The sequence below is a fragment of the Leptidea sinapis genome, chromosome 26 (assembly GCF_905404315.1).
Source record: "Leptidea sinapis chromosome 26, ilLepSina1.1, whole genome shotgun sequence".
Lineage (NCBI taxonomy): Eukaryota > Metazoa > Arthropoda > Insecta > Lepidoptera > Pieridae > Leptidea > Leptidea sinapis.
The window spans coordinates 1,230,837-1,243,223 of record NC_066290.1 but is presented as its reverse complement, the minus strand read 5'-3'; the positions used below and the strand labels follow the sequence as shown (position 1 = coordinate 1,243,223).

General features: G+C 33.8%; 1 protein-coding gene across 1 annotated transcript in view; it reads right to left on the bottom strand.

Moving 5' to 3' along the window:
* Positions 1–679, bottom strand: part of LOC126972287 (ABC transporter G family member 23) — a 119,060-nt gene extending 118,381 nt beyond the window's left edge. Inside the window, exon 1 of the mRNA XM_050818934.1 lies at positions 508–679. The gene's annotated coding sequence lies outside the window, so the exon portion shown is untranslated. The remainder of the gene's footprint in view (positions 1–507) is intronic.
* Between the last annotated feature and the right edge of the window lie 11,708 nt (positions 680–12,387).

The window sequence follows — 12,387 nt, the reverse complement described above, 5'->3', positions numbered from 1 at the left end:
CAGGTGGTTACCACATGCTTTTTATGTTGTGTATACCTATACAAATACAAAAGCATGGAAAACACAACCATGTCCTAAAATATAGTGTTATAGTAGGTAAGTAATAGGAAAATAAAATAAGTATGTTGAACCACACTCAAATTAATCACGCAACAAACTTTTATATTTCAACCAAAACTTAGCACCTACGACAAATAAACCTCTCCGATAAGTCGTTTTCCTTACTCCACAACTCTACTCGAAGCTGGGTCACTTTCTCCACGCAACCTTGATTTCTTACAACGGCGCGTTAACATTTACGCATAACACTGGCCATATTATTTTGACCATACAAGCTTTTACTTTTTCCGCAAACAATGTAATACACACAAGCTATTTTCATTTCATACGTGTCTATTATGTAAAATATCCGAAGACGGAATTATCGGTAGGCATTTGTTACATTAATCATCCACAATGCTTGCACCTGCGTGCCGTTACCCTTAGAGAAATAAAAAAAAAACTTACAAGAATCCGAGAATTCCAAAGGTTAGCCACAGATAACACTCACTCGAAATTTGAAATTGACACTTCCACCAAAATGGCGCGTAAAATCGCGCGTAAACACTACACTTTCTAATTTAAATTCAATAAAGTTTTTGTTTGAAAATATTATGTGAATACAAAGTCGGTTACGCCACGTTCGATACGGACAGTGGCTTAGCCGGCATTGGTTGGTTCTGGTCAGGTTCTTATTTCTGTTCTTACTTTGATGCGACTTACAAGTTAACACGACCACAACGAAATGCGTTGATTCTGTTCGATGTTTCCGTTATGCAGCGGGCATTTTAAAATAGTTGGTTAGTTGATGTGCTAACATGGGACGTGTTGAAATAAGGTGTCTATTTTCGCAATAACCGCTAAGATGGGTACACACATTTGAGGATACTGCGAATTAAATATATCCGCAAATATTACACAGTTAACGTGTTTAATAGACTCGATTCATGAAAATGCGAAACACGTTTTATTTTTATGATATGTAGAGTCGTGATGTTGATTACGCTTTTGCTAACAATAAATTACATAAATAATATCATGTAGGGTTTCGGAAATTTTTAAGGTAAATAAATTAAAAGGAAAATTGTTAAATAATTATCAAATTCATAGCTGTCCCTTGAAGTCTTTATTAATAAATTTCAATACAATGATGAAATATAAAATGATACCTAGAGTTAATGATACAAGATGTCTGTCCAAGACTGGTATTTAAGTCAAAACATTCGCCTTTTGAGAGCTGAAACAATCTCATTAAGCCACTTTACCCTTATATTTCCTGACATATCTCTCTGTACCTCACTTGTTTCTTAACCGGTACTTTCCATTCATTAAAAGTAACAGAAGGTCGGTACAGTAAATACCTACATATTTCCTGGATATACAACTTTTTTCTGTTGCAGCCTTCAAGAGGTTATTATTCTTGTAGTGTACAGGTTCCTAGATTTGTTTGTTTTTTTTTACTCTATATAAGCTTCACCAATATCTCTCTATGTTATGTGTATCGGAATATTTTGTACTCTTGCGCCGCATGTATACACCGCAGGTTTACGATTATATTTTATAGAGTTTGTATATACAAAATTCCCGGGCTAAAGATATATATATATATATAAGTACTTACATAATGTATGTATGTACATCCAATGATCTATGCAACTATACATAGGTAACAATAATTTTACCGTAGTTATAAATAACCATATCTTTTGTCCACAACTTCTGAGCAATATGGTGTATTTATTACGTTTAAAATGACATAGATTTTATATGTTATGTTCATTCTGGGACCAGGTTCATACATTATTTGTCCCTCTCCTTTAAAGGTGGGGGTAGAGTTTGTTTCCCTACCGTTCATGTGTATTAGATAGAGTAGTCAATGTATTACATAGGCTACTACATCGGGCATGGATGTTTTAGAAACAAGTTTTTTGAAGTAACGTTCGGTGGCAGATCTCAGTCCAGTAAAAAGTATCAATTAAAACCGCAACTTACTGTAAACAATAATCCCATCGAAGCTGAATTGCCGCACAGAAAACATTCTAGAATCTAGAAACTTGGAGCGTCAAATATCCCGAGTGAAATCTGTGCACGTAGTTAAAATCTGGGAGCAGCTTTCAAGTTACCCGTGCGCATGGGGAATGACTCCCTGACCCATGTGGAAAGGCACTATACCTCAAACTCGACCACAATGAAATGACATCGCTGACGATCCCGCAGTGCTAGAGCAGCCTGGAATACAGTTTAGACAAAAAACTGTCCCCCGAGCTCTATTTATCTTGAATGTTAAGAAATCGAGCGGGACGGATGGCATTTCTTCCATCATGTGTGGAACTGAGTTAACACCAGTGCTGACGCGTTATTGTAGCGCACATACTGCAAAGGCGTAGTCCACGGAAGTCAGTCGGAAGTATCCTTCCTGCCCATAATATGATATTCATTTTTTTTTATCAAAATAGCATCTAAAATCTAATAATATTAAAATATCGTACAGTAAAATTTATGATTAAATAGCGAAAAGCGGTCGCTCCATTTCCAAACTGTCGTATCATCACAGAATATAGAGTACTGGAAAGTCATTTTATGTTACAGTGACCTTTACCATAGAAACGTTTTTAACAGTAGGCATAACAACCTTATGTTCGTTCCTCGTGTTAACATTATAATTATCACAGTTTCTAACAAATTCACCAATGTGCCTATGATATTGCATAACATTTTGTTATTTTTAAGTTATATCCCTCACTTCTGAGAATAAATATACAAATTTAGTTTGTATAAATATATCTCTTTAAGGACGATGCGGGACTCAAACCCGCGCCTCTTTGGTTTATACGAGCGCCTTTACCAAATGAGCCAACCGTCCGAGTGACGCAACGATCGTAGATCTTGGAATCTCTCGTTCGTCTCTCAGGTTGTGGCCCCATCTGCAGGAAAGCTAGACAGTTAAAATCAAAGTCAAACTCAGATAAACTTATTTAAACAGACCTACACTAAGCGCTTTTGAATTGCCTTAATAAATATTTCATTTTGAATTACAGAATTTGGAAGAAAAAGAACATACAAGAACATCAACAGCAACTCTTTTTAAATCAATGAGTATTTTACAACTACATATATTTTACAAATACATAACATATTAGTTTGTAAGCTACTGTATCTAATTTATGAATTGTGTTGTAACTAAAAAGCGTTTTAAATATAAAATATTTCATAAAAAGTAATAATAAATAAACTGTATAAATATAAATGATCGTACATTGGATGCCTTGAGAGCTTGAATTCATTGTTTTTGATACATCTGATGAAGTTAGTCTCGATCTAGCGAAGGCCTTCGATCGAAAGACGATCCTAGATTCGTTCCCTGCAACCCCGAGAACCTTGTTAACGATATCTGTATTTATACAATAATAATTATAATGTTAGTACGGATTTTGCTAGGGATTTCACAAAATAATCCTAAATTCGTTTTTTAACATTCTGAGAACCTTGGAGCAGGTTCTCTTTCCTTCAATAGCTATAATTTACAGTCATTCATAATATGTTGACCCGAACTAAAATTCGAACCGCATTCACTCAGGAACTGTTAAAATGTATGCTATGTTCATTTTTTACCCCTGATCAAAATGTAATGATGATAAGTTTAGTCGTTAAGTCCTGATATCTAGTATTTAGCGATAGATTAATATCAATCAAACAAACTTACTTACATTCGTATTTATAATATTGTAAGGATAGAACGCACTCTCTGTGTTTAACACATTACAATGACATAAAGTTATATCGTATGTAAATATAAATGAATTTTGTTTATAAATAGCTGATATCGTCAAATAATGAAATCAACGCTTCTAAGAAAAATTCAAGATATAAAATTAATCTCAAACAGATAACAACTCTACATTTGTTTTACAATACCTTGAAAGAATTTGAAGTAAATTCAGGTGTGTCCTCACGGTTCACATTTAGGTCCTATTTTATTTTTACTATATAAATAGTAAAACGTAAAAAGTAGTTTATAAAAACGAATTAGCTAGTGAAATTTATCATTCAAATTGTTCTTTTTTAACTGATGATCTTAAATTTTTTTAAATTCTTCAATTTGCATCAGGCGCGGGTGGCCGGCAAATAATAAATTACCTCTCAATATGATTATGCGCAAACATATCACATTTACAAAACAAAACAAGTCAACTACATCGAAATATCATATGACAACCACTACTTGTCGATTATTATGATACAGTCGATCAAATTCGGGACTTTGGACTAGTATTAGATAAAGAGTTATCTTTTACTTCAGTCATATACACAACATAGTTTCCAGATCATTTAAAATTCTGGAGAAACTTTAAGATTCTTAAAAAAAACTAACTGCTCTAAAATGCAAATAACGTTAACTCCATCTTAAAATATTAACTTTGTGTTTGTAACCCACAATACCAATGTCATATTGATAGTATAGAGAGCATAGAAAAGAGATTCGAGAACGAAGGCAAATAGACAAACTAAGAAACTAAATAACTAAACTTTCAAAGACCAATGAAAATACTTTGGATTTGTTAAATACCGCCGTTAGGTTCCTGACAAAATCTTTTTATATAAGATTTCTAGAGCCCTACTAGATTCTCCACGACTGCTGGCTTTTGTACCGGCCTTGTTGTTCCAAGACGAAACGCTAGAATAGTAAACTTTAAGAAATTATATGAATAATAATATTTATTTTATTATTTTTAATCATATTCTGTAATAATAATTATAGGAGGGTACAGAACCATTTTGGGCTTCAATAGCTTGCTGCCGCGGTCGCGATCATAATATTTTTACCAAAAAACAAAAACAGACCTATTTCGTAGCAGTATAAGTCATATATAAAAAAAAACTATTGACATTCAATGCTTAGCACATGCATCAAAAATAGTATTTTCCTCGATTGAATTAGACCAATTATAAAAAAGTACTCTTTGCCTATAATTGGAACTACATTCTAAAATTGTAACTTAAAATATTTGTATGCTCGATTATTGTATTTATGGTGTAAATCTGTTGGTGAACCATTAAATTAATGAATAAATAATATATGTATAGTATAAACGGGAAGTCAATAAACTAATCGTGAAGTAAAGCATGAGGCTTTGTGCACAGATGTACTGACGACGTCGTTCATGTGCTAGGACGACCCGCACTGCTTCACTCTGTCATATTGTATTTTATTTTATTCGGAAAACTTACAGAATTACAGTACTCTGCCAAAAAAGTATCGGAAAAAGATCAATAATACACAAAATGTTAGTTATCCATTCAAAATTTTATCGCCATTCAAAGTATGCTTCTCACGAACTTACGCCAACGAAGAACACAATCAGCAAAACACTTTGAAAAGCTTTTTCCGGAATTCAGTTTAGTTCTTGTTGCTGCTACTTTATGTCATCTACCGAATAAAAACAGGTGCCATGAAGTGCTAATTTGAGCTTAGGAAACAGAAAGTGGAAGTTGGCTGAAGCCATATCTGGTGATCGAGTGGTTACTCGATGGCATTTGTTTGAGATTTTGGTCGTTAACAAAGATTGCCTTGTACGAAGACGCATTATCATGGTGCAAATTCCAAGAATTTTCTTTCCACAAATCTGGCCTTTTTCTGCATTATAAATAATAATAACATACTTTATTTACCGTTTGACCTTCTGATAAGAATTCCAATTACAGAACACAACACAATTTGACTTTTGATCGATTTTGACGTGGTTTATTCGGTTTCGGTTCAGTTGGAATGCGGTACTCCGAAGCTTGAAATCAAATGTAATTAAATTTATTTATTTTTATTGACCGTGGTTATATAGTCCTTAAAATTGGTAATTTCACAGCGCCAATACGCCAATAAATCAGCATTTATTATGCTGATTTTTTGATTTGATTATCAATATTATATAAAATATATTTTTGCGTGATTAACACAAATTATTAAGCCTTAATTCAATAATATCATAAAAAACATAGTAATTTTGAAGACATCACTCCCAAATTATTTCTTTAAAATATTAAAATTTATGGCTATAGAGTTCTTTTAAAGTATAGAAGCATTTATGTATTAATTTGTAAGATTAATTTGTTATTTTTCAGGGGGATAACGTGGGGATAACCCTCTCTTCTGGAATTAATGTGACCAAAATTAATAATCCCAGAAGTGAGAGTTATCACTTTAAAAAAATAACAAATTGTTTAGATTTTGCAAAGCAACATCTCAAGTCAATTTCCTAATATGCAAATATTGGGATTGAGCAGGTTATCATCTGTAAAGTAGATCTTGTAGATGCAGCCACAACCTGAGAGTTGAACAAGACATACCAAAATTAACGATACGTCACTCGAACGGTTGGCTCAGTAGAAGAGTGCTCGGACGGAATCCAATTGTTCGCGGGTTCAAGTACAACATCGTTTATTTTTTACAAATTTAATTTGTGTCATTTATGTATTGGCCATAATTTAAATTTTTATGCATTAAAGTTTTAGGCATTGATCGGCTTGATTTCTATTTTATGCTCAGGTCATACTGTAAGTGTATTCCATTACGAGAAACCTTCTTGCATTCCTTGGAACCATTGTATAAAGCAGTTGTTCCAGTCTTCCTGAGGAACATTTTTAATGTCCTCTTGGAAATTCACCTCTTTCTCTAGGTTTACCTAAAATTTTTGGAAATAAAAAGCTGGCTGAAGGCCCGGATTATGTGGTGGTTATGTATAGTGGATGCAACATTAGTTCCACATTTAGAGCCTTCAAAAACTCAATCGATACCTTAGCGGAGTGTGATGATGCATTGTCGTGATGAAGGATGATATTGATGCGATAATGTTTTTCTGAAACTTTTTCAGAAACTCTGGGCAAGTACATACTCACATACTTAACAATCTACTAAACCAAAGCATAGGCTTTGGTTTTCAAGCATTACAGTAGTGTACATAATGTCCCGATTTGCCGAAAAAGACGCAACCATTTTATTACTAATGTTTCAACTTTTCTTGACTTTCGAAGGTAAATCCTGAAAAGAAAGACTTATTCCGCCGATTGATGATCGTTGCTAATTGTGATCTTTCTTTCAGGTTCAAAGCAATATATTCAGTTTTTTTTTATATGGAAAAGATGGCCTAACGAGCGTACGGGTATCTGGAGTTAAATTACCGGTGCAGTGGGTGGTTTACCAGTGGGAGCCGGCTAGATTATTGGTACCACAATACCCACACACTATTTCTGCCGTGAAGCAGTAATGTGTAAACATTACTGTGTTTCGGTCTGAAGGGCGCCATAGCTAGTGAAATTACTGGGTAAATGAGACTTAACATCTTATGTCTCAAGGTAACGAGCGCAATTGTAGTGCTGCTATTTTTGGGTTTTCCAAGAATCCTGAGCGGCACTGCACTGTAATGGGTAGGGCGTATCAATTACCATCAGCTGAACTTCCTGCTCGTCTCGTCCCTCATTTTCATAAAAAAAGTGGTCAGCGCCGCCCACATTCTTTGCAACACCAGAGGAATCATAAGAGCGTTGCCGGCCTTTAAAGAAGGTGTACGCGCTCTTTTTGAAGGTACCCATGTCGTATCGTCCCGGAAAAACAGCACAAGGAAGGTCTTTCCACAGATTTGTAGTACGTGTAAGAAAGTTCCTTGAAAACTGCACTGTGAAGGACCGTCACACATCCAGATGGTGGGGATGATATCCTAATTTGTGGCGTGCAAAGGATAAGTCCTGTTTTTTTTTTTTGGATTTACACAACAATTGATGTTTGTCACTCCGTTCTTTTACAAACTGAAAGGCTGAAGGCATTACTTCACATGGGACATTCTCAGCGTTCCATTTATGAGTATTGCTATGTCATCTGCATAACCAAAAGTAGTGTGTCCTCTTTCATTCAGCCAAGAGTCGCGATAGGACACCTCTTGGGGCACTTGCTGATTAGGTACCTTAGTTGTTGTGGGAGTACTCACCATTATCTTGACCGTCCTATAGCTGTGCAGTTCGGTAATCAAATCAAATCAAAACCAGTCTATTCACGTAGGTCACGGAAATGACACTTATGAATGTCAAAAAAAAATATTTTTTCTTATTGAATCTACCGCTACTTCGTAAAAGGTTGAACTAATGAGAAGAAGTAGCAAGAAACTCATTGCCACTCTTTTATATCAAGATTTACATTTAAGTATATCGATTTAGATTAGATTTAGAGTAGGTATCCGGACGATCGTAAAGAAAGACGTATTGTATTTTGCTCCGCAAAAAAACCATTTGAAAAGTTAGTAAAAAGTGATTGTTAAGTGTCGCAATAGGCAACAGTTTAAAGTATAACACCTTAGCTTCACTTAGTATAAATTTAAATCAAGTTATTTTAGTAATTTAAAAGTTATCAGCATAATAACAAGTGACAATAACCGTGCAATTTAAGCCTACCCTCAACATTGATTCGGTAGCTAGTGAATCATCGCCGCGTACCTGTGATAACCGTACTGCGTTTACCGCAACTGGCACGGTACTTGCCTGCCTACATTATAATATTATAATTATAATATTATAAATTAAGTAAGCCACACTGTTTATATATTTGACTTGACTTGGAATTTAAACTGAGAACGAAATGAATGATAAATTACTAATATTCTTTGAAAAAATGACTCGAAACTCGATCCACTTGTAAAGGAAATTTCAACTCTTAAACCAGAAAACCAGAAATTACGGGAAAGAATAGATATTTTAGAAATATCTATTCTTTCCCATAATGTAATAGCATTCGGGATAAAAGAGGAGGAGACCTCGCAAAATAACCTTATAGAAGCAATATGTGAACTAATAAGAAACAAAACTAGAGTTGCTATCAACCCGAGCGATATCAATAATATGTATCGTATAGGGAAACGTAGTGCCGATGAAACCAAATCTAGGTCAGTTGTTATATCCTTTCTGAACCAATGGAAGAAAGAGCACATTATGAAGAATAAGAAAAAGATGGAAACTATTTATCTAACAGATGACTACCCAAAGAACGTCTTAGAAAAAAGGAAAATACTACAGGAGCAACTAATGGAAGAAAGAAAGAAGGGTAACTATGCAATTATTAAATATGACAGCCTCATAATCCGTGACAATACACATAAAAATGAAAAACGAAAACGAGAGAAATCGATTTCACCAAGGGAACAACAACTTCACAAACATCAGGGTAATGCAAACAGATCCAAAGCAAATAGGACAAATGCCTTTGACTTGCTGAGAGCAAGAAGTAACTCTCTCACTGCTCTCCCTTCCACTTCTAAAAATGAATAGGAGTACGACAGCCGGATAAAAAGCAATACATTAAAAAAAGCACAAACAAAGTTCCCCACCCCGGCTAGTCACCGTGGGGACAACGACAACTACCCTCCAGAACTAAAAAACACTATTATAAAAAGTAAATTCAAATTCAATATTGCTACATTCAACGTGAGAACCCTAAAATCCGAAGAGCGACTTATAGAACTTGAACAAGCACTGGGACAAATAAATTGGAATATAATCGGAATTTGTGAAACTAGAAGAGACCAAGAATACATACAAGAAATAGAAAATAGATATATTTATTTTAATAAGGGTCTCATTAAAGGAAATAATGGAGTTGGCTTTTTAGTGAAAATTGAAATGAAAGAAAGAATTAAGCAATTTATAGGTATTTCTGATAGAATATCAATATTGGTCGTAGAATTGCCAGGCTACAAAAAAGAATGGACAATATTTCAAATATATGCGCCACACGAACTAGCAATAGAAGAAGATAAAATTTTGTTTTATAAAACACTCACCTCTACATTGGAGAAAATCAAATACGACAATCTTATAATAATGGGGGATTTCAATAGTCAAATTGGAGAATATACCGAACGAGAAAAAGGAATCATGGGCCCGTATAGCTATGGCAAGAGGAATGATAATGGTAACAGATTAATCAATTTTGCTTTCGAATTCAATCTTACTATTACAAATACACTTTTTAAGAAAAACAAAAACAGAAAATGGACATGAGTCTCCCCTCATGCAATTACTTATAACGAAATTGATTTTATTCTTACAAACAGACCGCGAACATTCGAGAATATGGATGTCGTCAATAGTTTTAATTTTAGCTCTGATCATAGAATTCTAAGAGGAACTATAAAATCTAAAGAAACAAGATCCAGGTATATTAAAAAACCAAACAGAGGAAGAATATCGCTACTGATTTCAGAGAACCTATTGGACGATTTTGAAAAGAAACTTAAACAAGAAATATACAACAATAAAGATGAAACTATACAAAACAAATATGATATTCTAGAGAAGAATTTAATTGAATTCAAGGATAAGTTAATTACACGTAAAGAAAAAAGGAATAACATTGGAAACGAAGCGTTGATACTATTGGATAAGAGAAAAGATTTGTTGGCTGATCGGAAAACTCATAAAAAAGAAATTCAAGACATAAGTAAAAAAATAAACGAAAGCATTAGAAAATATAAAAGGAAAGTGGCTACTGACACTATTATAGACCATATAGAAAAAACGGGTGGAGTGAAAAGGGCACAAAAATCTCTGGATCGTAACAAAAAGTGGATTCCTAGATTGTTGAATACAAAAACTGAAACGTGTCAAACATCGAGAGAACATATATTAGAAATCGCAACTAACCTCTACAGCTCCTTGTACGAAGATCACGAAATAGAAACAACAGATTTTTATTACAGAACGGCACAGTTTGAAGAACAAGTACCGCCTATATAGTATACTACAGAGTGAAGTCGAAAAAGCTATAAGATCTCAAAAAGACGACAAATCACCTGGAGAGGATAACATATGTAATGAAGTGATAAAAGGAACTCTTCGTAAAACAATTACACTAATAACAAATCTATATAATGAAATAATGAAGACAGAACAAATACCAAAACAGTGGACAGAAAATATAATTACATTACTTCATAAAAAAAGAGATACACAATTAATTGAAAACTATAGACCAATAAGCTTAATGCCCAACTTGTACAAAATATTTCCTAAAATTTTGAATAGAATAACCACAACATTAGATGAGTCGCAGCCAAGAGAACAAGCTGGTTTTAGAAACAAATTTTCAACGATAGACCATATACATGTAATTAAACAACTTGTACAGAAATGTAATGAATATAACCAACCATATTATTTAGGATTCGTTGATTACAGTAAAGCATTCGACTCTATAAAACACAACTCTCTCTGGAATGCACTAAAAATACAAGGAATTAACGGCAAATATATAAATTTAATAAAAGAAATTTATAAAAACAATAGAGCAAAAATTAAATTGGAAAGATTAGGACGAGAATTTATGATCAACAAAGGTGTGAGACAAGGAGATCCACTATCACCCAAACTATTTTCGGCTGTTTTGGAACAAATCTTTTGAAAATTAGAATGGGAGGATCAGGGAATAAACATAGATGGTCAACGCCTACATCATTTAAGATTTGCGGACGACTTAATTATTATTGCCCAAGATCCTAGAACGCTCCAAAAAATGCTACAGGATTTGACCCAAGAAAGCAAAATAGTGGGTTTGGATATTAACACTGAAAAAACCAAGATAATGACTAACAGATCACATGAACTTATAACAGTAGACCAAAATACTATCGAATATGTTGAAGAATATACGTATTTGGGCCAAATCATATCCCCCACAAACCTCATAGACAAGGAAATAGAGCAAAGAGTGGCAAGTTCTTGGAGAAGATACTGGTCTTTAAAAAATATAATGAAAACTAATGAGATCTCGCAAAAACTTAAGAGCAAAGTTTTCAATATGTGCATTCAACATCAAGCTCAAATATCGCAGTCTGCCAAAACTATCACCAATAGTAAAATAATAAAAGGTACTATACCATATTATTTCAAACTAAAAAGTAAAGAACAAAATAATGATCTCAAAAGCGATTCATTTTTTCGAGTCCAAATTTTATCTTAATATAATGCATCAGAATATAGCAAGCGTTTTAAGTAAAAAAGATCTACTAAACATAGCTCTAACTGAACTTTTTGAAAATGGAAAAGTAGTAGATGTTATATGTCTATCAGAAACATTCGTGAATGCAGAAAACAGATCTAATATTAAGTTGAATGGATATACAATGGTATCTGCTTTTTGTAGACTTAAGCAAAAGCGTGGTGGGGTCTGCATTCTAGTCAGAGACTATATTGAGGCTGTAAAATTTGATGTCATGGATGAGCTATGTGTAGAATATTCTTTCGAATGTTGTGGTTTAAGAATACCAAAGCACAAATTAATTGTAATATATCTATACAGGACGCCGAATTCGA